The sequence below is a fragment of the Vitis riparia genome, chromosome 6, assembly GCF_004353265.1.
Source record: "Vitis riparia cultivar Riparia Gloire de Montpellier isolate 1030 chromosome 6, EGFV_Vit.rip_1.0, whole genome shotgun sequence".
Taxonomy (NCBI): Eukaryota; Viridiplantae; Streptophyta; class Magnoliopsida; order Vitales; family Vitaceae; genus Vitis; species Vitis riparia.
Window position 1 is genome coordinate 11960506 of NC_048436.1, and position 27213 is coordinate 11987718.

At 39.4% G+C, this 27213-nt stretch overlaps 1 pseudogene; it reads right to left on the reverse strand.

The window, feature by feature from the left end:
* Window positions 1–18493: 18493 nt before the first annotated feature.
* Window positions 18494–21409, reverse strand: LOC117916117 (annotated as a pseudogene).
* Between the last annotated feature and the right edge of the window lie 5804 nt (window positions 21410–27213).

Below are 27213 nucleotides of genomic sequence, written 5' to 3' on the forward strand. Positions count from 1 at the left end.
TTCATCATAATCAGCACCTAATCTAGTCTGTCACGATAGTTCAACATCGTTTTTGGTGTAGACGACACCTGTACTATCAGTCACGTCGTTGTCCTATCTAGTTTTCGTCATAGATGGTACCCGATTTGATTGATCATGATAACTTAGTTTCATTTTTTATGTTGATCACACCTTTACTATGAGTCACGTCGTTGTCATGTTTGATTTTCATCACAGACTAAACCCTATCAAATAGGTCCCGACAGTTCAATTTTGATCACGTCATAGACCTATACCAAGTAGGACAATGATGTGATTGATAGTATAGGTCTGGTTTATGCCAAAAATAGAACTAAACTATTAGGACCTATCTAATCGGGTGCGGTCTATGATGAAACCAAACAGGGGGATGACGTGATCGATTGTATAGGTGCATGTGGTCTTCATAAAAAGTGATACTAAATAGTCATGATTGACCAGATCGAGTGTAGTGTGTGATGAAAAAAAAAGAGGCGAAGACGTGATTGATCATACATGTGGTCTTCATAAAAAATGATATTGAACTATCATGACCGATTGGATTGGGTGTCAATTGTGGCAAAACCAGAATAGAAAACTACATGACTGATCATATAAATATGGTATACCCGAAAATGAAATCGATTTACCATAACTGATCGAACTAGGTATGATGGGTGATGAAAACCAAATAGGACAACGATGTGAGTGATCTTATAGGTCTAGTTTAAGCCGAATTGAAATTAAATTGTTGGGACATATCTGCTTGGGGTACGATTTGTTAGATAAAAAACCAGACAGGATAATGACTTGACCAATGTATAGGTGCAGTTTATGCCAAAAATGAAACTAAGCAATCATGACCGACTAATTGGTGTAGTTATTGACAAAAACTATACTGGACAATGATGTGATCAAATGGACCGGTGCGATCCACACCGAAAAATGATATTGAACAATCGTGATTGATCAGACCAGGTAAGGTATGTGACAAAAATTAGATAAGACAACAACGTGACTGTCAATATAGATTTGGTCTATGTTGAAATCAAAATTGAATTATTGGGACCTATCTGACCAATGTGCAGTCAGTGATGAAAACCAGATAAGACAATGACGTGACTGAACGTGCAAGTGCATTCTACGCCAAAAACGATACTCATATGTCATGATCAATTAGACCAGGTACAGTCTGTGATGAAAGCCAAACAGGATAACGATGTGACCGATCGTATAGGTGCAATCCAAGTTGAAAATGAAACTAAGCTTCCATGGTCAATCAAATTAGGTGTTGTATGTGATGAAAACTACACAGGACAACGACATAATCGATCGTATAGGTGCGAACTAAGCTGAAAATGAAACTAAGTTATCGTGATCAATCAAACTATCTACAGTTTATGACGTAAACTAGATAGGACAACGATATGGTCGAAGGTATAAGTGTGGTCTACACCAAAAATGATAATGAACTACCATGTTTGATTGAACCAAGTGTGGTCTATGATGAAAACCAGATAAGACAAGGACGTGACCGATTATATAGGTACGTTCTTCGTTGAAAATGATATTGAACTGTCATGACTGATCAGATCGGGTGCTGCCTATGACGAAAACAAGACAAGACAACAACGAAATCGAAGTACAGGTGCGATCTACATCAAAAACTATATTGAACTTTCGTGACTGGTCAAATCGGGTGTGGACTATGAAGATAAGTAGACAGGACAATGACGTGACCAATCATATAGGTCTAGTCTACGCCGAAACTAAAACTCAACTTTTGGGACCTATTTGAACAGATGCGGTCTATGAGGAAAACCAGAGAGGACAATGACATGATCGATCAAACAAGTATGGTATACATCGAAAATTAAATTAAGTTTTCATGATCGATCAACAAGGTACGTTCTATGATGAAAAACAGACAAGACAATGATGAGACCAAATGGAATAGTACACTCTTTACCAAAAACAATATTAGAATGTCGTGATCAATCAGATCAGGTGTTGTCTATGACGAAAACTAGATAGGACAATGATGTGACCGATCATATAGGTCTAGTCTACGCCAAAGCCGAAACTCAAATGTTGGGAACTATCTAACCAGGTATCATCTATTACAAAAACCGGATAGGACAATGATGTGACTGATCATACAGGTGCATTATACATTGAAAATGATATTAAACTATCATGACCAATCATATAGGTGCGGTCTATGCCAAAAATGATATTGAACTTTCGTGATCGACCGGATTGGGTGTTGATTGTGATGAAAACCAAATAAGATAACTACATGACTGATTGAGCACATATTATCTATGTCGAAAAAAAAAACTGAGTTGTCATGACCAATCAAATCGAGTTTGGTCTAAGATGAAAAACAAACAAGACAACAACATGAGTGACCATATTGATCTGGTCTACACCGAAATTGAAACTAAACTTTTGGGACCTATCTAACCAGGTGTTGTTTGTAATGAAAACAAGACATGACAACGACGTGACCAATCGTATAGGTGTGGTCTTTGCCAAAAATGAAATGAGTTATCATTATCAATTCGACTTGGTGCAGTTTATGATGATAACTAGATAGAACAATGATGTGACCAAACATACACATGTGGTCTACACTGAAAACAATATTGAACTATCGTGACCAATCGAACCGGGTGCAACCTGTGATGAAAACCAGATAGGACAATTAGGTGACTAATTATACAAATACAGCCCACTGATTCGTTCCCAATTGTTGTCTCAGCTGGTTCATGTCCAGCTGGTGCTCTTTGATTGAGGGAGTAATCAACAAAATTTATAACCTATATCACCATGCATTAGGATAGCTTTGGCTAATATAGCATAGTGGCTCTAGGATCGTTCTCTGGGAAGGGTTTTCAACTCACAACTGATACCAATTCAAAGTTAAATTGGTGTTTTTTCATTTCAAGGTAAGCTGAAGAAATAAAACACAAACTTTGGTTAAACGAAGTTTTGTTTCAAGCTAACTAAAAAGAAAGTAATGGAAATTACTTATGAAGAAAAACATTCCTTGGAGGTTTGGGTTCACAGGGGAGGTTCCTTATGCAAAAACAGAGCTCCGGTCATTTGGTTCATTTCCTCGCATTAGAGAATTAACATATAGTCAATTCTCTAACCAGTGTTGTACAGATGTATCCTTTAAATGGATTTCAGCTCTAATTCCCTCTCACTGATGCAACTTGCAATGGCTCGTGCCTCTCACCTAGCATTTTCCATTCAAGGTGATCTTTAACTTTGGACTTCCCTTCTCAAGCTCGCAAGAGATAACTAATGGATGTCTCCTTGGAGTCTAAAAGCTTACCAAGTGTTGGCAATTCTAGAAAATCCTACCTTCAAGTCACTTCCCGTAAGCTTGCAAAAGGTAAACTAGTGTATCTTCATGGACGGAGATCACTTGCCTTACTAGGTGTTGGCTCAAGTGAATTGAAGGTGTTTTAAGTTAACTAAAAACATAGAAATCATTAAAGGATCACACTTTCTCTTCATTAATGGCTGAAACCACAAAGCTATAAATTCTTGCACTTGGAACCTTTCCCGGCAACCTTAGCTCCAAGGAACTAAAAGTCTAGCCACTCATTCTCTGAGGAAACTTCCTCAAAGCTTGTTTGGCTAGTAAGAAAAAGAATGAGAAAACAAAAATATATAGGAAAAACAGAGCAAGTGCTCTGTAAAATAAATTTCTTGCAAAATTGTACAAAGGATGCGTCTGAGAACAAGCTCCCGACTTTTCTCTATTAAAGAAAATTACAAACTATATATATGAGGTTATTCACCCTTTGTTTTTACTTAAAGACTAAGGAATCCTATGATAGGTGGGTTATAAGGAGAGTTTGGGGATTTAAACATCAAATATCTAAAGCAAAATATCTCAAAATGTCGGTCGCAAATATCGGGAAACTTCAGGAGAACACCGCAGCTGTGCATTGAGAGAAAAACTCTCTGGGTAAGCGCTATCAGAGGATCCGGACATGTCTGATCGGGGAAGTTGAAATGTCCTCCTCTCCCATCCGGCGTCAGGCGCCGGATGTGAGATATCCGGAGAAGGTGGAATGTTGGCCGGATAGAATTCCTCCCCGGGTGGAATGAGCTATGCCGCACGTGACAAGGGCGATCGTCTGCGTGTGCAAGGTGTAGAGACCCCTCCCCCTGATGACACAGAGCGCGCATAGCTATCCGGAGCAACTCCATCCGGATTCCCCAAGAGGACACGTGGCGCGCTCCCCTATCCGGACTCCCTTAGGGAGAAGCACACGACACTCGCGAACATCACACCCCAGACTATAGCATATCCTATCCGGATATATTGTCCGAATCATTGACTAAAGTGAGCAAGCCTTGCTACGTCATTCCGACAGCCTGCCACAGCCAACGTTCCGCCGCCCTCTGATGGTGTGTCCGGACGCCATATCCGGACATTTTTTGCCATGGATTCCAAAGAACTCTCTCCTCAATCTCGGATTGCTTTGGTGATCAAAAAGCTATCAAAACACCAAAACTTAACACAATTTGATTAGAATTGATTGCAAGGGTCCTTAATATGTTAATTGGGTTAAAAGGTGATAACTACTACTCAAAAGTGTTTAAAAGAGTTAATTACAAGCTATCAAATAGCACTTTTTGAGTAGTAATCACCCATGTTGAAAACAAAACTGAGGTTTAGTGATGAATAGGACCGGGCCTAGTCTATGACAAAAACTAGGCAGGAAAACAATGTGATCGATCATATAGATTTGGTCTACATTGAAACCAAAATTAAATTATCAATACCTATCTTATCAGGTGTAGTCTGTGATGAAAACTAGACAGGACAATGATGGGACCCATCATACATGTGCAGTCTGCGTCGAAAACGAAATTGAGTTATCATGATCGATAGGACTAGGTGTCATTCATTACGAAAACTAGAAGGACAAGGATGTGATTAATCGCATAGGTACACTCTATGTCGAAAATCATAATGAACTATTGAGGCTGATTGGATCGGGTGCATACTATGATGAAAACCAAATAGGACAACTACGTGACTAATTATACAAATGCAGTCTACACTAAAAACTAAATTGAACTGTTGTGATCGATGGTATAGGTGTGGTCTACACTAAAAACAATATCGAACTATCACGATCAATCAGATCGGGTGCCGATTGCGATAACCACAAGATAAGACAACTACGTGATTGATTGTACAAATGTGGTCTACACCGAAAACAAATATGAGCTACTATGACCAATTAGACTAGGTTGGGTCTATGATGAAAACCAAATAGGACAACGACATGACAGATCGTGTAGATTTGGTTTACACTGAAATTGAAACTGAACTATCAGGACCTATTTGACCAAGTGTGGTTTGTGAGGAAAACTAAATAGGACAATGACGTGACCAATCATACAAGCGTGGTTTATGCCAAAAACGATACTGAACTTTTGTGATTGATCAGATTGGGTGCCGACTATAAAGAAAACCAGATAGGATAACTACATGACTGATTGTATAGATGTGGTATATGTTGAAAACAAAACTGAGTTGTCATGACTTATTAGAGAAGACCCAGTCTGTGATGAAAATCAAATAGGACAACAATATGACCGATCGTATAGGTATAGTCTATGCTAAAATTGATATTGAATTGTCGAGACCTATTTAACAGGGTGTGGTCTTTGATGAAAACCAGACAAGACAATGATGTGACAGATCATATAGGTGCGGTCTTGCCAAAAACAAAACTGAATTGTCATCACCGATCAGATCGATTATCATCTATGATAAAAATCAGACAAGACAATGATGTGACCGATCATACAAGTTCAGTCTACGTTGGAAACAATATTAAATTATCGTGATTGGTCAGATCAGGTATCTATGTGACTGATCGTATAAAGACAGTCTATGGGGAAAACGAAACTGAGCTCTTGTGACGAATTGAACCAGGTTTGATATATGATGAAAACCAAATAGGTGCAGTCTACACTAAAATCGAAATTGAACTTGTTAGGACCCATCTGAACGAGTGTGATCTTTGAAGAAAACTAGACAAGAAAACGACGTGAATATAAGTACACGACGTATCGGACCGGGTGCTATTTGTTACAAAAACCAAATAGGTCAAAGACGTGACTAATTGTACAGGTGTGGACTACTTTGAAAAGGATATTAAACTTGTTAGGATAGAGCCCTTAAAAGGAATGTTAGAAAAAGAAATGCTAAGAGTGCCTAAGGATAGTTAAGTACACATTATATTCCCATTGTTAAATAAATAGTGGTGGATTTCACTAATTGTGGTAGATAGATTCTAGGCCCACTATTTGTAGTTCTTTATAGGGTTTTCAACAAGTGAGAAGGTCACATGATGGGATTATTCTTACCTTAGCTTTAGTTACAAGGTTAGTTGTGCAAGTTAGTGGGAAGTATCACCTTTTTTATGTGAAACTCCATTATCATTTTGCCAAGTAATGAGAATAGTCAAATCTCACTACAAAAAAAAAAGAAAAAAAAACTAGCACTGATCAAACATTTGGTTTGTAAGGCCTAGGTCATATGAATCTATATAGGATCCAAAGACTAATTAAGTCTGGACCTTCTTAATGCAGAAGATCTTTTAGTCTGTGAATCATATATAGATTGTAAACTAACCAAAAGGTCCCTTTATTTTTAAAAGGGCATGGAACTAAAGAATGTTTGGAGTTAGTGCATGCTCACGTGTATGAACCTTTTTGTGTTTATATATGGAAAGTATGGGTATTTGATCATATTATTGATAAATACTCTATGTTTGGATATGTAGATAGGGAATCTGATGCCTTAGATAAACTTATTTAATTTAAGGCTGAATCAGATAACCTATTGGGTAAACAAATCAAGACACTTTGATTAGATTGAGGTAATGTGTCTAGTAGGTTCAATCCTTTCCATATGGAGCATGAGATGATATCCTAGTTGTGTGCACCAAGGACTCCATTGCAAAATGGAGTAATGGAAAGAAGATATTAAACTTTGAAAGACACAGTGAGATCAGTGATTGGTTTCTCATTACTTCCCATATTCTTTAGGGATATATCTTAGAGGATGTATAATACTTTCTTTTTTTTTCTAAAAAGGTGTATCATTTTATAAGATATCCAAGAGGATTTAGGGATTATTACTTTATAGTCAGGATTATCAGAATATGGTTTTTGTTACAAATACCAGATTTCTTATGAAGACTATATGATATGTAATAAGGCAAACAATGATATAGATTGGAGAATACTAGAAGATAGTCCCACTATACACAAGATATTATGGATCCAGTACCAACCATTCCCATTTCTAGTACCCTATGCCTCTATAGTGGGTAGTCTTATGTATGTGATGCTATGTACTAGGCCAGATATTTGCTTTGAAGTGAGTATGGTGAGTAGATATCAATCTAATCTAGGTTTAGAACATTGGATAACTATCAAGCATATACTCAAGTATCTTAGGAGAACGATGAATACTCAAGTATCTTAGGAGAACGAGGAATTATGTGCTTATGCTCCAAAGTGTTGAGATAGCTTAGAGGGTGACATGACGGTTGACAAGATACCTTTTGTGGAGAATTTGGTTGATTCCTTCACCAAGACATTGATAGGGAGAGTCTTTTTGTTGGTCACATGGATAACATAGGTTTCAAATGAGTATCTAACATGCTTTATAGGCATGATACTTTGAGGATTAGTGGGAGAATGTTAGGATAGAGCCCTTAAAAGCATGACATGATGTAATAAATTTGGAATTCATTATTTATTTAATGATGCTCTAGTTTCACTTTAATCTATCCTTATTCCATATATTATACTTTATGAGCATTCTTGCCTACATCTTTTCCATTGTACATGACTTAGGTGCATTAGGAGTTACACAGAAGATCTAAGTCATGGGTTTCTTGAAAATGGATGACTTGTTCACAATCGGTTCATGGGTCTAGGCAACCCATTAGAGGTTGTAGTGCATCACCTCCTAATTGGAGGAATGGTTAGTCTTGGTTATCAGGATGGGTTTCCCATGGTGAGTACACTAGTGTGTGTATGGTTACACATTGGACGAGACCTACGGTGAGTCATGACTTAAGGCTATTAGGTAGTAGTCATGACCTCACCAAGATGCTTCATTGTGTTGTCTCTCAACCTTGAGAGAATATTGAGCTTGTGCTAAAGTTAGCAATGACTTTGACTTACGGGTGAGATCGTAAGTTGATCATATATTCCCTATGGATTAGGTCATTGTTGATGAAAACCAGTAGCAATAGGTATTCTCAATAGAGGCACCATGATATCTCTTAGGATTAAGACAATGTGTCCCCTTGGGTGAACCGAATGAGGTGTGTTCATGGAAGCTATGGTCATAGTAGTTCCTTAAGTTGAACTTGACATAGGCTCTTTAAGAGCTAAGATATGTCAATTGAACACACAATAGGAGGATTTGTAACTCAAGGATGATAGAGATAGTCTTGAAAGGATGATAGCTTTCACCTTGTTAGACTACGAACACCAGTTCATGGGAAGACTGAACACAATGGATATCAAGTCACGGACCCGAGCACTTGGTGTGTCGTTGTTATTTACATAGGATACTAGAGTTCAATTGATTCTCTATAGTGGGATGTTGAATCAACTTTAGAATTGGATTCTAAGGAAGCCGGTATTCCTATGGGTCCTTATGGTCCCTGCTCTAAGCTCATATACCTTATTGGCTCGGATTATGAGGGTTGGATTGGCTCTAGGTTCACTTTTGTGCATAAGGGCATTTTGGTAATTACGTAAGGTTGCATAAGAGTAAGCAAACAAGGTCTTTGAATTTGGCTAATTGATTAATTATTAGGTCCTATTGGGTTAATTAATCAATTAGAATCCATTTTGGGCTAGATTAAGTGACCAAAGCCCATGTGGACTCAAGTCACTTAAGCCCACTTAGGAACCCTATAAACACCCCCTAGGGGTTAAGGTTTACATAGCTTTTATCTTCCACCATCCAGAGAGATTGAGAGCCATAGCCTCCATTCTCTTTTCCTTTCCATTGAAAGTCTGCCAAGATCAAGGTTCGAGTCATTGGGCGTGATTCGTGTCCCAATGGTGTATCATGAGTTTGGTCCTCAGATGGGAGTAATCACCAAAATTTATAACCTATATCACCATGCACTAGGATAGCCTTAGCTAATATAGCATAGTGGCTCTAGGATCGTTCACTGGGAAGGGTTTTCAACTCACAACTGATACCAATTCAAAGTTGAATTGGTGCTTTTTCATTTCAAGGTTAGCTTAAGAAGAAAACATAAACTTTGGTTGAAAAAGAGTTTGTTTTACGCTAACTAAAAAGAAAGTAATGGGAATTACTTATGAAGAAAAGCGTTCCTTGGAGTTTTAGGTTCACAGGGAGGCTCCTCATGCAAAAACAGAGCTCCAGTCACTTGAATCTTTTCCTTGCATTGGAGAATTAACATATAGTTAATTCTCCAACCGGTGTTGTACAGATGTTTCCCTTTAATGGATTTCAGCACTAATTCCCTCTCACTGATGCAACTTGCAATGGCTCGTGCCTCTCACCTAGCATTCGCCATTCAAGGTGATCATTAACCTTGGACTTCCCTTCTCAAGCTCGCAAGAGATAACTAATGGATGTCTCCTTAGAATCCAAAAGCTTACCAAGTGTTGGCAATTTTAGAAAATCCTACCTTCAAGTCACCTCCTAAAAGCTCGCAAGAGATAAACTAGTGCATCTCCATGGACGGAGATCACTTGCCTTACCAAGTGTTGGCTTAGGTGAATTGAAGGCATTTTAAGTTAACTAAAAACATAGAAATCATTAATGGGTCACACTTTCTCTTCATTAACAATTGAAACAACAAAACTACCAATTCTTGCATTCGGGGCCTTACCCGGCTACCTTAGCTCCAAGGAACTAAAAATCTAACCACTCATTCTCTGAGGAAACATCCTCAGAGCTTGTTTGGCTAGTAAGAAAAAATAAATACAATACAATCAAATTGAGTAGGTAAAGTAGAGCAAAAACTCTGTATTTTACTTCCTTGCAAAACTATACAAAAGTTGTGTCTGAGAACAAGCTCCTCAACATATCACTGTAATGGAAATTACAAACAATATATATGAGGCTATTTACCCTTTGTTCTTACTTAATAACTAAGTGATTACTACCCAAAAAGTGATATTTTGCGCCTTTAATTCATTATGTTTTAAGCACTTTTGTGTAGTAGTTCTCCATTTTTATTCCAATTGGCATGTTAAGGACCTAGCAATGACTTCTAATCATATTTGTGGCTAGTTTTAGTGTTTTGACAGCTTTTTGGATCATTAAGACAAGCCAAGTAAAGGAGAGAAGCAAAGAGGAAAACAAAGTGAAGAGAACAAAGGACAGCAGCTGCAGTCTTCCTTCGCACTTTTGGAGAACTTCCCGAAGTCCATTTTCTACATGCTATATACCATTTCAAAGCTCAGGAAGTCAAGAATCCAACTCTTCAAACCGTGTACGATTTGGAGCTGAAATGAGGAAGATATGGCCTTTGGAAGACAACTGCTCCAAGCATGTGCGAATTTCGCACAACAGCCCAAGCTTGTGCTAAATTCGCACAACACCTTTCCCTTGTGCGAAATTCACACAACACCTTCTCCTTGCGCGAATTTCACATAGCAGCCCATGCAAGTGTGAAATCTCCTCTGTTTTTCCGACTCCACATGAGATCTTTTCTTCAGATATTTTTGTATAAATTTCCATTCTTCTCCTTGTAATCCACCAACCATAAGATTTCTTAGCTAGGAAGGTTGGAAAAACTTCTCTATATTTATTCCCTTGCATCCATTGTAATATATATAGAAGTATGTAGAATCGATCAATATATAGAATATACAGAGCCTTGCTCTGTTTTTCCTTCTCTGCTATTTTCTTTTTCTTGGAAGCCAAACAACCTCTGAGGATGTTTTCCCAAAGGATGAGAGGCTAAACTTTTGGTTTCTTAGAGTGAAGGAAGCTAGGTGAAAAGTTCAGATGCTAAAGTGGAAAACTCTCATGCATTAAATACAGGTAGTTGGAGTTCATAAATGGCTTTTAAATCTAAAGTTTTGCTTTAAATCCCTTAGAATCACTTTGAATGGCCAATACATGGTAAGCTTCAGGTCTCTGTGGATGCTTATTGCTAGATCCACATCAGTCCATTAGTTATCATGTACGAGCCATTGGAAAGTGGCTCAAGGTGAAGACCTACAGTGTCTAGAGCCATTAATGGAACTTGACTACCATTTCTATTGACTTTTTATGGATTAAATCTTCATTGTTAAACCTATACCGGTTCGGGAAACAACCATCCTTTATGTTGTTGTCCCCAATGCGAGAAGAAAAATCCGGAATTTCCACTTTGCATTCCGAACTTGATCCTAGCAACCCTTAGCTTCGAGAGACTTTCTTTCTTCCATTTTTATCTAGTTCTATATTAGTTTAGTTTCAAACACCACTTTCAAAACAAATTTTATTTTCTTTTAAACTTTAAGTTTTTGACAAAGGAACTCATCAGACTCAGTTTCTAATCTTGAGTATATCACTGGTAGAATGAAAACCCATCCCAGAGTTTGACCCTAGAGCTACTATACTATAGTATCTTTGCTATGCTAGTATGAGGTCATAGGATTTATAAATATTTTTTATTAAAACACCCGACTGGGCACGAATCACTAAGGAATCCTATGATAGGTGGATTACAAGGAGAGAATGGGGATTTAGACATCAAATATCTAAAGCAAAAAATCTAAAAATGTTGGTTGCCAATATCGGGAAGCACTCAGGAGAATTCGCAGCCATGCAAGATGGCTGCAAAATTTCACAACCTGAAGGACACCATTTCGCAGCCAAAGGCTGATTTCGTAGCCATCCTCTTGTGATTTCGCAGCCCGCGAAATTGGCCTTTAGCTTGGTGTGATCGGCTTCCAATGGCTCTAACTCCTTCATTTCAACTCCAAATCTTGCACCGTTTGAAGCGTTGGATTGCTGACATCTCAAGCTTCGAAACGACATATAGTATGAATAAATTGATCTCCAGGAAGTGCTCCAAAAGTGGCAGACAGTTGTTGTCCTCTTGAATGCTTCATGTTAGATTTCTCTCTTTGCTTTTCCTCCTTGCATTCATAATTTGCTTATGGAAAAGGACTATAAAGCTTCAAAGCTTTGGTTCTTCATGTTAATGATCTTCCCATTGCTTCGCCATGGATTCCAAAGAACTCTCCTCAATCTTGGATTGCTTTGGTGATCAAATTACTAACAAAAACACCAAAACTTACACAATTTGATTAGAAATGATTGCAAAGGTCCTTAATATGTTAATTGAGTTAAAAGGTAATAACTACTACTCAAAAGTGTTTAAAAGATTTAATTAAAAGCTATCAAATAGCACTTTTTGAGTAGTAATCACTCCCCCCAACCGACATATTGCTAGTCCCTTAGCAATAAAGGAGAGAAAAAGTAAAATAAAAAGTAATATACTTTATGATTACTACCAAAAAGTGCTATTTTTTAGACCTAATTATAATGGTTTTAAGCACCTTTGAGTAGTAATCATATTCATTTAACCCAATTAATTCATTAAGGTCCTTAGTAATTGGTTTTAACCATTTTGTGGCAAGTTTACATGTTTTTATCAGCTTATGAATCAATTCAAGCATGCCAAATGATGGAGGAGCTACTTGGACAAGTTAAAGCAAGGATTTTGGAAGTTTACAGGCTTGAATTTCAAGTGGAAACACGAGCACAAGCAAAGAGAAGGGAAGAGGAGAACAGAGGACAGCAGCTTCAGTCTTCTTTCGCACTTTTGGGGCACTTCCCGAAGTCCATTTTCTACATACTATATACCATTTCAAAGCTCATGAAGTCAAGAATCCAATGCTTCAAACCGTGTACAATTTGGAGCTGAAATGAGGAAGATATGGCCTTTGGAAGACAACTGCATCAAACCTTGCGAAAATTTCGCAAGGTAAATTTCTCCTTGCGAAATTTCGCAAGGGGATTTTCCTCATGGTGCGAAATTTTGCCATTTCGCAACATTGCGAAATTTTGCAAGGAGGATTTAGGCACATTGCGAAAATGCCAAATTTCCTCTGTTTCTCCACGCACGCACCACCGACTTCCCATATATTTTTAGCTTGATATTTTCTCGTGTAAATTCCTTTTGTAACCTTGTATTCAGCCGACATAAGGCTTTATCTTGTAATTTTGCTATATATAGAGGTGCACAACACCTCCAGAAAGGGAGGATTGGAATAGAGATGGATTGGGGAGATCGATCCTCTGTACATTAACTTAGAAATATATAAAGCTCTGTTTTTTCTCTCTTCTCCTATTCTTCCCCATTTCTATTTTCTTAGTAGCCAAACAGCCTTTGAGGACTTTTCCTCAGAGGATGGTTGGCTAAAACGTTTAAGTTTCTCAAAGTATGGATGTTATGTGATGGCTTGGATGCAATCCCATGGAAATTTCTCGCACCTGGAAGGTAAGGTAGTCGTTTTTCATTAATGGTTCATTAATGTAAAATTTGGTTTTTATTTCCTTTGGACAACTTCCAACGGCCAATACTTGATAAGCTTTTGGATTTCTATCCATTAGTTATCTCCTACGAGCTATTGGAAGGTGAGGTTTTCAATTCCAAGTTTTGCATTAATCCGTTAGAACCAATTTCAATGGCCATTGAAAGGTGAGTTTATCACCTGGAATGACTTTGAGTTACCAATATTTGGTAAGCTTTTGGCTTTAGACCATTAGTTATCTCTTACGAGCCATTCAAAGGAAGTCTAAGGTGAATAACCATTGATGAAATTCACTACCATCTGTTTTGCCATTTTAAAGGATTAAAACTTGATTTGCTAAATCCATACCGGTTCGGGAAGCAAGCATCACCATAGTTGCAACCCCAACGCGAGGAGCCTATCCTGAGATTTCCAATTTGCATAAGAGCCAGAGCATAGCTATCCTATCTTTGAGAAACTTGTTTTTACACCCCTTCATTTTAGTCTTTAATGTTAGCTTAAATTAGTTTAAATCTTTCTAAAACATTTTCATCTTCTTTTAAAGCTAACATCCATAAGAAAATCACTTATTTTCCTAATTTGAATATCACTTGTGTTTGCGAAAACCCTTCCCAGTGAACGATCCTAGAACCACTATGCTATAGTAGCTTAGCTACTTTAGTAATAGTATTTAAGGTATAAATTTTGTTGATACGCCTTTAAAGCTAAGCTACCATGAGTCGCATCACTTTACAAGATCATGCTTATCACTTCAAAAAATTTTAAGTGGCATGATGATCAAATTCTCACATGGAACATTAAAGAAATAAAAACTCAAATATCAACAAGAGTTATCAAATACCTTGCTAATCACAATTCATAAAGAGAATACATTATGCAAATTGAAGCTTTAAAATCATTTCTACTTCCAAAGGACCAAACCTTACTCTTCCAAAAAAATCTAAATGCTAATTGATAGTTTTCGAATATAGTATGCTAAACTAATCTCTCCCCCCAACCTAGTTCTTTTTCAACACTTAGCAAACTGACCAAATTCAATTGGCTAAGAACGCACCCTTTTGTTTCACAATTTTTTTTTTCATTGTAGGAGTACGAAGCTTAAAGGTATTCTTTTCTAAATTGTCCATGTAACGGGGGTCCATCGATGACTCCTAACCAATTAAGGTTTAGGGCATCAAGCTTTAAGGATCTTTCAACCACTAACTCCTTGGATTTTACCCCGGAATTTTGAGAATGAATTTTAATACCCAAGCACCTACAGTATGTTAAACTCCACCTATTCACCCTTGTAACGAGCATTGAGGTCGGTGACTCCCAACCAATGAAGGCTTAGGGCACCAGGCTTTAAAGATTTTCACCATATCCTCCTCAGACCTTGCTCGGGTTTCAAGGCAAGCAAACATTTTTCTCTTTCTTTTCTTTTTCTTTTTCAAAGGCTCATTGACCTTTTATAAGGTGTCCCAACACTATTAAAATAAGGTCAAAGGTACCAAGTCTAAATTTTCCTAAGTCAAGAGGGAAATAGTTTATCATCTTATAATCGAAATCTATTGTGCACAGTTTGTGAATAGATTAAAGTGGAAGAACTAAGCTTGAATTCAATAGAAGTTTCAACAATTCACCAACTTTAGTAAGCATAATACAAACTCTAAGTCAAGTGAAAAGACAAAAATTCAATTTCTCCCATTTCAATTTGAAAATTTTTCCTTAATAACCATGGAGAGTAGAATAAAAACTTTTTTAAAAAAAAATTAATTAAGCAAAAAACAACTAAATTACCAAAATAACTTAGCATAAATAACAAAAACTTCATTCCTCAACTCTCCCCCCAACCAAACTGAACATTATCCTCAATGTGGCATGAGCGATTGAGATTATAGGGAGGAAGTGGTACCTCCTGAATGATATGAAGTTCGAGTAGAATAGGAGAAACCACATGTTTCAAAAACAATAAATGACATGAATAGAGGAAATAAAATAAAATAATGCTAAGAGTGATCAAAAAGTGATAGATTTGTATTACTTCATTTCAAGAAAGTACAAAAAGAGAACAAGTAATACAATTAATCCCAGTATATATAATATCAAAAGCATGGGATTTCAAGTGCTGCTATGATAAGGAAAACATAAACGAAATACATAAAGAAAACTATGTAAATGATCAAATGGTGGGTGGAGGATGATGTGGAGATGATGGCTCAACTGCCTCGGCCTCTCTTGTAGTCAGCTCCTCAAAGGGCATGGTCTGCTCTACGAAAGGAGGGGCCTATGATGGCTTTGGTGGGATAGGAGTGGCATGCTCACGAGCTGATATAATACCCAAATGGTGCTGAATCTGCCTCAGGATGGCAATGTGCTGGGTTTGAGTGGCCATAATCTGCTCCTGATGAGAACGAAGAGTTGTCATCTGTTGAGTGAGGATGCTATGAGAAGTGGCCAATGCCTGGAAAGTATGGCATAGGCCTCTATACTCGATAATGGGTATAGCAATCCTTGGCTCAAATGAAGGAGATGGCTCTGATATGGGTGGAATAACAGGGGGAGTCCATGGTGTGGCCTGAGGAGTAAAGGGTGCAACCTCAGTATAGGCTCTGGAGAGGCTACTGCAGGTGGTGCATGGGCTGGCTGTGTAATATCAACTGGTATCTCAACCGGCTATGACTCCTCTGGCTGCTCTGGATATGGAATCTTTGGATGCTCTGATCCAACTGGAGCTTCATGGTCTGCACCATAGGCTGTCATACTCATCCATTTGTTGAGAGTGAATATCTCTCGAAAAATAGCTTCATGGTCTACACTCAAGCTGAGGCTCTGCTGGGTATCCCAAATGCTCCAAAATCTGGCATAATAGTATGGGGAAGAGAAGTGGAATAGCATCCACTCGGAGTAGCTTCTTCCTATGGACCTTCTCTTCAAAGTACAAAAGAGCAGCCATGATGAGATGATGAGGGCCAAAGAAGTATCCCTCAGATATCTTAAACAGCGCCTCTAGAAAAACTCCTCTCCTCTGCACCCAATGCTGAAATGGAAAGATGTTATGGCGCAGGAGTGCATCAATGAAGAACATGCTGGGAGGGAGTTCCTTCCTCAAGATATACTGGCGCGAGGATGCCCCTCTAGATAAAATATGAACTATGTCACTCTGTACAGGATGAGTCTAGACTTGAAAATCCTCTAGACGAGCTGGCTCATAAGGAATATGGAGTGCCTCTACTATATGTCTGGCTCCAAGAATACCATGGCGTCTGTCTATGGTAAAATGGATGACTGTAGGATCCCGGACCTGGTGTGTGGTCATGGACTGATAGAAGTCCAATGCCACGCGGGGATAGAAAAAATCCCTGGGAGTCAGTAAGTGCTCCATGTGGTACCTCTGTAGCAGATGGAAGGAATCCCTGAGCTCAGGCTGAAGTCTGAAAGTAGTTATGTCAAAACAGAGCTCGGAATGGAATGGCCTTGCCCTGTAATCTAAATTACCCTCAATTGGTGGTTGAATAACCATGGGACGTCTAATAACCACCTCAGGAGTCATGCCTGAGGGAATCTGAGACTCTTTGGCTGGTGTCTGAGATGGCTGAGGTTTTTTGGCAGGTGGTGGAGATGGTCGAGGCTTTGATTCAAGCTATGAAGACGGCTCCGTTAAATCAATTGGCTCTGAGACCTTGTCTTTCTTCTTTGGGGGACCACTACTTGACTTTTGGCCTCGGGAAGAGCTCGCTCCGGCCATGGTGAGTGACCTTCATGTTTGATAGCGCCTCATAGGAGGACTCATGGGCGCGTCCTCAACCGGAGGTGGGACGACCGGTGGCCGCGGAGGCTCGGGTGTGGTAGCTTGGACACGACTCTCTCTTGGGACTCTCAGGTGAGATGATAGGGATGAGGACTTAGCTCCTCGGGTTCTAGCCATGGCTGTCTCAGAGAAGTGGCCGGAGGTGCACGCGGCTTGGCTCAGGCGAAGAGGTCAAACGGGGAGTTGCTCTAGCTTGGCTCCTCTTTGGTACCTTTTTGAAGTTCTAATGACCGGTTAAAATATAGAATAGGGAATTTATAACGTTTAAAAAGGATGCCAAGGGACGTTTTTCATTTTCGCAGTAGATGGCCGATTTCGCAAGGGAGGGTCGATTTCGCAGCGGAGAGGCACTTTTGCAGCCATTTAGCAGCCCATTTCACAGTTGCGAAATGAGGGTGGAGGGCTGCGACATGGCACTCGTGTGCCAGGGGGTGGTTTCACAACTACGAAACCACCTGCGAAATGGGGGCTCGACTGCGAAAATTGGGTTTTTTAGGCGTGGAGGATTTCGCAACCATTTCGCAGCTGCGAAATGAAGGGGGGGGTCTGCGAAATGGCACTCGTGTGCCAAAGGGGTGTTTCGCAGCTGCGAAAATTTTCATAGAGGGGGGCATAGGGCTACGAAATCATTTCGCAATCGATGGGTGTTTTTGCAGCAGCTACTTGGGTGCTGCGAAATTATTTCGCAGCCAAGGGCCATTTTCACAGGGGCCCTTTTTAGGCTGCAAAATTTCGCAGACCATGCCTTTTCCTTGCTTTTGAGCTCCTCTTGATTCCCAACTTCCTTCTTTCAATTTCTTTGCAATTCCTCCTGATTTTGATCATTCAAAAAGATTAAGTTACATATAAATAACACAATTTAAGACCAAAATTAAAATCAAAACAATTTATAAAGCTTATAAATTAACAAAATTAAACAAAAAATATGGACTTTGGTGAAACCAAGTCCATCTAACTCTTCTCTAATTAGACTTTCTGTGGCTCAAATAGGTTGATTTCCTCATTTTCTTGCTTGAATGGCTCAATGAATGGCTTGAGATGATGACCATTGACTTTAAAGATGTCTATGCCATTGGCATTCAATAATTCCACCACTCCATTGAGATGCACTTGGTGAATAATGAAAGGGCCTATCCACCTTGACTTGAGCTTCCCAGGAAAGATATGGAGCCTTGAATCATAGAGTAAGACTCTTTGTCCTTTCCGGAATTCTTTGTTGGAGATTAATTGATCATGCCACCTCTTCATCCTCTATTTGCAACTTTGGAATTGATGTAAGCATCATTTCTTAATTCCTCCATCTCATTAAGGTCTAAGCACCTCTTTGCCCCAGCTCTGATCAAGTCCATGTTTAACCTTTTGATTGCCCACCAAGCCTTATATTCAACTTCCACAGGGAGATGGCATGCTTTGCCATAGACGCCTAGATAGGGAGACATGCCAAGAAAAGTCTTGTAAGCTGTTCTATATGCCCATAGTGAATCATGAAGCTTAATAGACCAATCTTTTCTGCTCGTGTTCACCACCTTCATCAATATGTTCTTGATTTCCCTGTTTGCTAGCTCTACTTGCCCGGAAGTCTGAGGATGATAAGGTGTAGCTACCTTATGCTTCACTCCATACTTGGCTAATAGGGTTTCAAAAGGTTTGTTGCAAAAATGAGTACCTCCATCACTGATTATGGCCTTGGGAACCCCAAATCTTGAGAAGATGTTCTCCTTAAGAAATTTGAGAACCACCCTATGATCATTGTGTTTATAGGGGATTGCCTCAACCCATTTAGAAACATAGTCCACCCCCACCAAGATATAAGAGTTACCAAAAGACATTGGGAAAGGTCCTATGAAGTCAATACCCCAAACATCAAAGAGATCAACTATTAGGATGGGGTTCATGGGCATTTAATTTCTTTTTGTTAGCTTCCCGAGCCTTTGGCATCTATCACAGCTCCTACACATGATGTGGGCATCTTTGAAACGTGATGGCCAAGTAAACCCTGATTGCAACACCTTCATGGCTGTTTTTTGAGAGGCAAAGTGGCCTCCACATGCATTCTCATGGCAATGGCTAAGGATTCTTTATTGCTCTTATTCAGGGACACACTTTCTTATTATCTGATCAGCACAATACTTGAAAAGAAAAGGCTCTTCCCAATAATAAGCATGAATCTTTGCAAAGAAGTGCTTTCTGTCTTATGCTTTCCACTCACTTGGAACTTCACCAGTAACCAAATAGTTAGCAATATGAGCATACCAAGGAGTTTTCTCTAGCAACATGAGTGATTCCTCAAGAGAGTCATCATTAATAGGTAAGACATGGGAATTGTGTGTTATAGCCAACCTTGAAAGGTGGTCAGCTACCACATTCTCCACTCCTTTCTTGTCTCTGATTTGGAGATCGAACTCTTGTAATAAAAGAATCCATCTAATCAACCTTGCTTTTGCATCTTGCTTTGTCAATAAATACTTCAAGGCTGAATGGTCAGTGAAAACAATGATGAAAGACCCTACCAAATAAGGACGAAACATGTGAAAGTGGTCTTCTCCTGATCTTCAACATCAATTTCAATTTGAAAATACCCTGAGTACCCATCCAAGAAACAATAGAAAGGATGGCTAGAGACTCTCTCCAACACTTGATCAATAAATGGCAGTGGAAAATGATATTTCCTTGTCACGGCATTCAATTTCCTATAATCAATACACACCCTCCAACCTGAAGTGAGGTGTGTAGCAATTTCTTCTTCATTTTCATTTTGAACCACAATAATCCCTAACTTCTTTGGTACCACTCGAGTAGGACTCACCCAAGGGCTGTCAGATATGGGATAAATAATACCTGCTTGAAGTAGTTTCAGCACCTCAGCTCGCACCACCTCTTACAAATGAGGATTCAATCTTCTTTGAGGTTGACGAATTGGTTTAGCTTCATCCTCCATATATATATGATGTGTACAAACCAAATGACTGATGTCTTTCAAGTTAGATATTTGCCATCCTATTTCTTTCTTACACCTCTTGAGAACTTTAAGTAGAGAAATCTCCTGATGAGTGGTAAGAGATGAAGAAATAACAACAGGGCATTATTTTTTTTCTTCCAGGTACGTGTATTTCAACTTCATGGGCAGAGGTTTCAAATTGAGCTTTGAGATCTCTTCCTTAGTAGCTTCTTGTGCCTCCTCTTTATTGAACAAAGGTAGAATCTCTTCTCTCCTCCTCCAACCTTGTAGAGTAGCAAGCACATCAGAGGGTTCAGGCAACCCTTCTTCAAGATCCCCAAGACTTTCATTCAACTTGTCTTGCATATTCTGATTACAGTTATCCTCCACTAGAGTGTCAATAATGCATACCTCTTCTGGACCTTCTTCTTCTTCCGGAGTGATTAGCTTTTTGGACATATAAAAGATATTGAGCTCGAGTGTCATGTTGCCAAAGTGATTTGCATGAGTCCATTCCTACAATTGATGATTGCATTTGAGGTAGCAAGGAATGGTCTTCCAAGGATGATTAGAACATAATTAGATTCCTTAACAAAGGGGTTCGTATCAAGAACAACAAAATCTTCTAGATAGTAGAAATTATCAACTTGAACTAAGACATCTTCAATTATCCCCCTTGGAATTTTCACTGATCTATCAGCTAAAGATAGAGTGATTTATATTGGCTTCAATTCACCAAGTCCCAATTGCTTGTAGACAGAGTATGGTAGCAAATTCACACTTGCTCCTAAGTCTAACAAAGCTTTTTCCACTACCTTACCCCCAATCATAATTGAAATGGTAGGACATCCCAGATCTTTGTACTTCAAAGGAGACTTGCATTGTATGATAACACTTACTTGCTCAGTCAAGAAGGCTTTCTTGTTCACATTCAACCCTCTTTTGATAGTACACAAGTCCTTTAGGAATTTTGCATATGTTAGAACTTGTTTAATCATATCCAGCAATGGAATATTGACTTTCACTTGTCTCAATACTTCAAGGATTTCTTATGCATTTCTAATCCCCTTTTTCCCATGCAAAGCTTGAGGAAAAGGTGGAGGTATGTGTTTCTTCATCATTTCTTCCTTAATAAGCTTTTTCTTCGGATTTGCATTCACTGTTGAATCATGGTCCTCTTTCCCTTCACTGATATCTTTCTTATTTCCTTTGATTTCCTCTCTCTTCTTTGTCTCTTCTTCTTCTTCCTCTTTAACATGTGGCTTGGGTGTTGGCAACTCAACCTTTTTACCACTCCTTAGAGTGATCAAGGCTTTAACATCTCTCACATGTGAAGATTCTCTCTCATGAGTTTCCACTTCATGGATACCCTTGGGGTTTTGGTGAGGTTAAGAAGGAAATCTTCCCTTCTCTTGCACTGTGTTCAAATTAGTGAGCTTTGAGATTGAGTATTGGAGATTATCTATCTTCTGAGATAAGTCATTTTGCATCCCATCCATCATTTTATTCAAAGTATTCTCTACACTGTCAATTCTTTGACTGAGTTGAGCATTGATGGATTTTTGGTCTCCAACAAAATCTCCCACAACCTTGCTAAGATTCACTATTGCTTGTTCAAGACTTGAAGCTTGTTGAGATGGTTAAGCCGGCTGTTGGTAGTGAGGTGTTCTTGGCTTCAATGAAAAATTTGGATGGTTCCTCCAACTTGAGTTGTAAGTGTTTCCATACGAAGCATTGCTATTAGGCTTGAATTGTCCAATGGCATTTGCTTGATCTCCAAACATTTCTCTAGCAACTGGAATTGTAGGGCACTCCTCCACCAAGTGTTCATAAGATTGACAAATAAAACATGGCTTTACTTGCACTGGTGTTTCAGCAACAGCTTGCACTTCATGCATCTTTTTCAGTTTTAGCTCCTCTAATCTTCTTGTCATAGCTGCAAATTTTGCTTTCATATCAACTTCTTCATTCAAGGTGTACATCCCAGCCTTGGCATTGAAAGCATTCAGTTGAGACTTCATTTTTCCCACTTCTCCCTTGTTCGGTTCATCCCATCCTCTTGAAACTTTAGCCACATAACTCAAGAAATCCATAGCTTCCTCTGGATTCTTACTCATGAAATCTCCTCCACACATTGTCTCGAGGAGTTGCTTCATTGAGGAAGACATCCCATCATAAAAATAACTCACCAATAGCCACGTATCAAAACCATGGTGAGGACAAGCATTGATGGCTTCCATGTATCTTTCCCAACACTCAGAATTTCTCATTCTCTTTAGCGGAGAAGTTTGAAATTTGCCTTTTCAAGCCATTTGTTCTGTGAGTAGGAAAAACTTCTTGAGGAATTCAGCTTGTAAATCAGTCCAAGTATGGATACTCCTTCACCTTAAAGAATTAAGCCAAATCTTGGCCTTATCCTTTAAAGTAAAACGAAATAGCTTAAGCCTCATCCAGTCAATTGAAGATCCTCCATCTTGGACTGTATTACAAACATCTTCAAATTCCTTGATATGTACATAAGGATTCTCACTTTCCATCCCATGGAAAGTTGGTAGAAGTGGAACAATATGTGGTCTGATCACTAGCTGCTCTATAGGGGGCACTATACATGATGGTGCACTCATACGAGGTGGATGCATACGGTCCCTCATTGATCTGAATTCATTGGGATTGTCCTAATGACCATGGTGACTATACTGATCTTCAGGTATAGTTTCCATGATGTTCAAGCTCAATTCCAATTCCTTGTTATGAGGTGTTTCATGTTTAACAAGCCTTCCTCCACTATCTCGTATCCAATTTGGCATACACAACTAGTATCAACTGTAACAAAAGCAAAGACAAAAGAAAAAAAATGAAAACAAGACTACAAAAAAAACTTAGATTAACTAAAACTAAATTAAAAGATATGTTAGAATATGAACAAGTAAAATAAACAATTAAAAGAGTTAGTAAAATGAAAGAAAAAAAATCACCAAACTTGTGATGAAAATCACAAGTATGTTGAAATAATATCACTATGAAGTTGGCACCTTCCCTGGCAATGGCGCCATTTGATTCATTCCCAATTGGTATATCATGAGTTTGGTCCTCAGACGGGAGTAATCAACAAAATTTATAACATATATCACCATGCACTAAGATAGCCTTAGCTAATATAGCATAGTGGCTCTAGGATCGTTCACTGGGAAGGGTTTTCAACTCACAACTAATACCAATTCAAAGTTGAATTGGTGCTTTTTCATTTCAAGGTTAGCTTAAGAAGAAAACATAAACTTTGGTTGAAAAAGAGTTTGTTTTACGCTAACTAAAAAGAAAGTAATGGGAATTACTTATGAAGAAAAGCATTCCTTGGAGTTTTAGGTTCACAGGGGAGGCTCCTCATGCAAAAACAGAGCTCCGGTCACTTGAATCTTTTCCTCGCATTAGAGAATTAACATATAGTTAATTCTCCAACCGGTGTTGTACAGATGCTTTCCTTTAATGGATTTCAGCACTAATTCCCTCTCACTGATGTAACTTGCAATTGCTCGTGCCTCTCACCTAGCATTCGCCATTCAAGGTGATCATTAACCTTGGACTTCCCTTCTCAAGCTTGCAAGAGATAACTAATGGATGTCTCCTTAGAGTCCAAAAGCTTACCAAGTGTTGGCAATTCTAGAAAATCCTACCTTCAAGTCACCTCCCAAAAGCTCGCAAGAGATAAACTAGTGCATCTCCATGGACGGAGATCACTTGCCTTACCAAGTGTTGGCTCAGGTGAATTGAAGGCTTTTTAAGTTAACTAAAAACATAGAAATCATTAATGGGTTACACTTTCTCTTCATTAACAGTTGAAACAACAAAACTACCAACTCTTGCATTCGGAGCCTTACCCGGCTACCTTAGCTCCAAGGAACTAAAAATCTAGCCACTCATTCTCTGAGGAAACATCCTTAGAGCTTGTTTGGCTAGTAAGAAAAATAAATACAATACAATCAAATTGAGTAGGTGTGGACCCTCACCCGATCCATCGGACCGGTGCGACTCGCTATTAAAAGAGAAGAAGGAATGAAAAAATTGAGTTCTCCAGTTTTGAAAAACCCGTCCCTGGTGAGGAACGATGTTGTATGGAGTCGCCACTTACTTTTTATTTTTATTTTTAAAATGGGGAAAATTAAGTAAGAACCAAAACCCCTAATGACCCCAGTATAGAAAAAAAGCGGTCTGCACAAACTAGATTCTGGGTCCGGGGATCAGGTTACCCATTGGGAAGGTACCTCATGCGAGGTAGCACCCCTCTAGGCCCGGAACTCGGTCTCTACTAATGAATTGGGGTATGTGGGAGCCTATGGGTCAAAGATGAAACCCTAGGCTAAATAGATGTCATGAATCACACAATCCTAATTGGTATTTGGCATGCATATGAATTCAACCAACCCAAAACAATGGGTGCTTACTTGTGGTCCCCAGCCATGCGCTGTATAAAAGGTCAGCCAAACACAGATAAACATGTAACAAAAATTCAGGATTAGGCACCATGCATGCATATGATTCAACAATCAAAACCAATGATGCATACCTGTGGTCCCTAGCCATGTGCTACAGCAGAGGATGAGTCAGCCACACAACATGTATTCAGAATCAAGCATCAAATTTTGTGCCAAAAAGGAAGAAGGCTGGTTGAGATCAGGTAATGGACTCCCCGAATGTCATACAAATCAAACTAGACTTACCTAGACCACACCACCCATAACTTCAAAATTGCCCATACTAACTGAAATCAAACACTGACTTAAACCTTCAAGATGGCTCACAAGTGCCCTATAGCAAATGGGTTTGAGCCCCAATGGATAAGGGCTCGAAAAATGCCAAAATCGAGGGCTACCTAAAGTCCTTCAGTATAACAGGTTGAACTAGTTCTCAACTGGTACTACCTATTGATAAGAATTCCCAAATTTTTCTAGAAAACTCCTAAATGAGTGAGGATTCAAACAAAAGAAATGGTTCTCAATTCCGAGCCTGGATGAGTGAGAACCGGACCAAGAAAGGCAGGTGTTCCTCATGGCTGATAGAGGCAGCCAGTTATGGTGCTGAACCGATTGAACCGGTTGATAAAAAAATCCCAAATTCAGTCAGAAAGTTCCTAAGTAATTAAGGAAGCAAACAAAAGAAACGGTTCTCAATTCCGATCCCGGATGAGTGAGAACCAGACCAAGAAAGGCAGGTGTTCCTCATGGCTGACAGAGGCAGCCAGTTATGGGGCTGAACCGGTTGAACCGGTTCCCAACCGGTTCATCTGGTTGATAAAAAATCCTAAATTTGGTCAGAAAGTTCCTAAGTGATTAAGGAAGTAAACAAAAGAAATGGTTCTCAATTCCGATCCCGGATGAGTGAGAACCAGACCAAGAAAGCCAGGTGTTCCTCATGGCTGACAGAGGCTGCCAGCTATTGTGCTGAACCGGTTGAACTGGTTCCCAAATGATTCATCCGGTTGATAAAAAATCCCAAATTCACTCGGAAAGTTCCTAAGTGATTAAGGAAGCAAAAAAAAGAAACGGTTCTCAATTCTGAGCCCGGATGAGTGAGAACCAGACCAAGAAAGGCAGGTGTTCCTCATGGCTGACAGAGGCTGCCAGCTATTGTGCTAAACCGGTTGAACTGGTTCCCAACTGGTTCATCTGGTTGATAAAAAATACCAAATTTGGTCAGAAAGTTCCTAAGTGATTAAGGAAGCAAACAAAAGAAACGATTCTCAATTCCAATCCCGGGTGAGTGAGAACCAGACCAAGAAAGGCAGGTGTTCCTCATGGCTGACAGAGGCTGCCAGCTATTGTGCTAAACCGGTTGAACTGGTTCCCAACTGGTTCATCTGGTTGATAAAAAATACCAAATTCGGTCAGAAAGTTCCTAAGTGATTAAGGAAGCAAACAAAAGAAACGGTTCTCAATTCCAATCCCGGATGAGTGAGAACCAGACCAAGAAAGGCAGGTGTTCCCCATGGCTGATAGAGGCAGCCAGTTATGGTGCTGAACCGGTTGAACCGGTTCCCAACCAGTTCATCCGGTTGATAAAAAATCCCAAATTCGGTCAGAAAGTTTCTAAGTGATTAAGGAAGCAAACAAAAGAAACGGTTCTCAATTCCGAGCCTGGATGAGTGAGAACCAGACCAAGAAAGGCACGTGTTCCCCATGGCTGACAGAGGCAGCCAGTTATGGTGCTGAACCGGTTGAACCGGCTCCCAACCGGTTCAGCCGGTTGATAAAAAATCCTAAATTCGATCAGAAAGATCCTAAACTATTCATAACCAATCAACAACAATCATGTGTGGCCTTTATTATCCACACCCAAGCAATACAATCTTCATATCAAAGGGAAGAAAAGATGATGAGGAAGGAGGAAAAAATACGAAGACGAGGAAGATAAACTGTCAGCAAAGAAAATTCAGCAAGCTTACCTCAGAATCTCCACCAAATATGATTCGTGTATGCCAATGATGACTCCCAAAACTAAGATGCTGTCACTCTCCTCTTCAAAGAAACCACAGTGTTGAAGCTTTCCCCCACGCTCTCAACTCAGAAGATGCTCCTGACCTTTTTCTTTCTCTCACCAGCAAAATTTTCCCTCTCTCAGAAAATCCAAAAGGTCCTTTGCTCTCCTCTCTTCCCACCTTTTATACTCATACCCCTCTCAGCATCTGAGCCTCCTGGGTTCCTTCCCCTTCAGCACCGAAATCCCCTTCATCAGCATGGGAACCACACCCCTCATTACTTCTCTTAAACTTACAAGGCCAGCTCACTCCCTTCAGCTTTCAGCTTGCTTCACCACCAAGAATCCATATGGATTCATGGTGGGCTACAAGGAACCCAGACCAAGGCCCAAAATGGACCCACAACATTGCCCAAAACCAATCTGGAGCTTACGG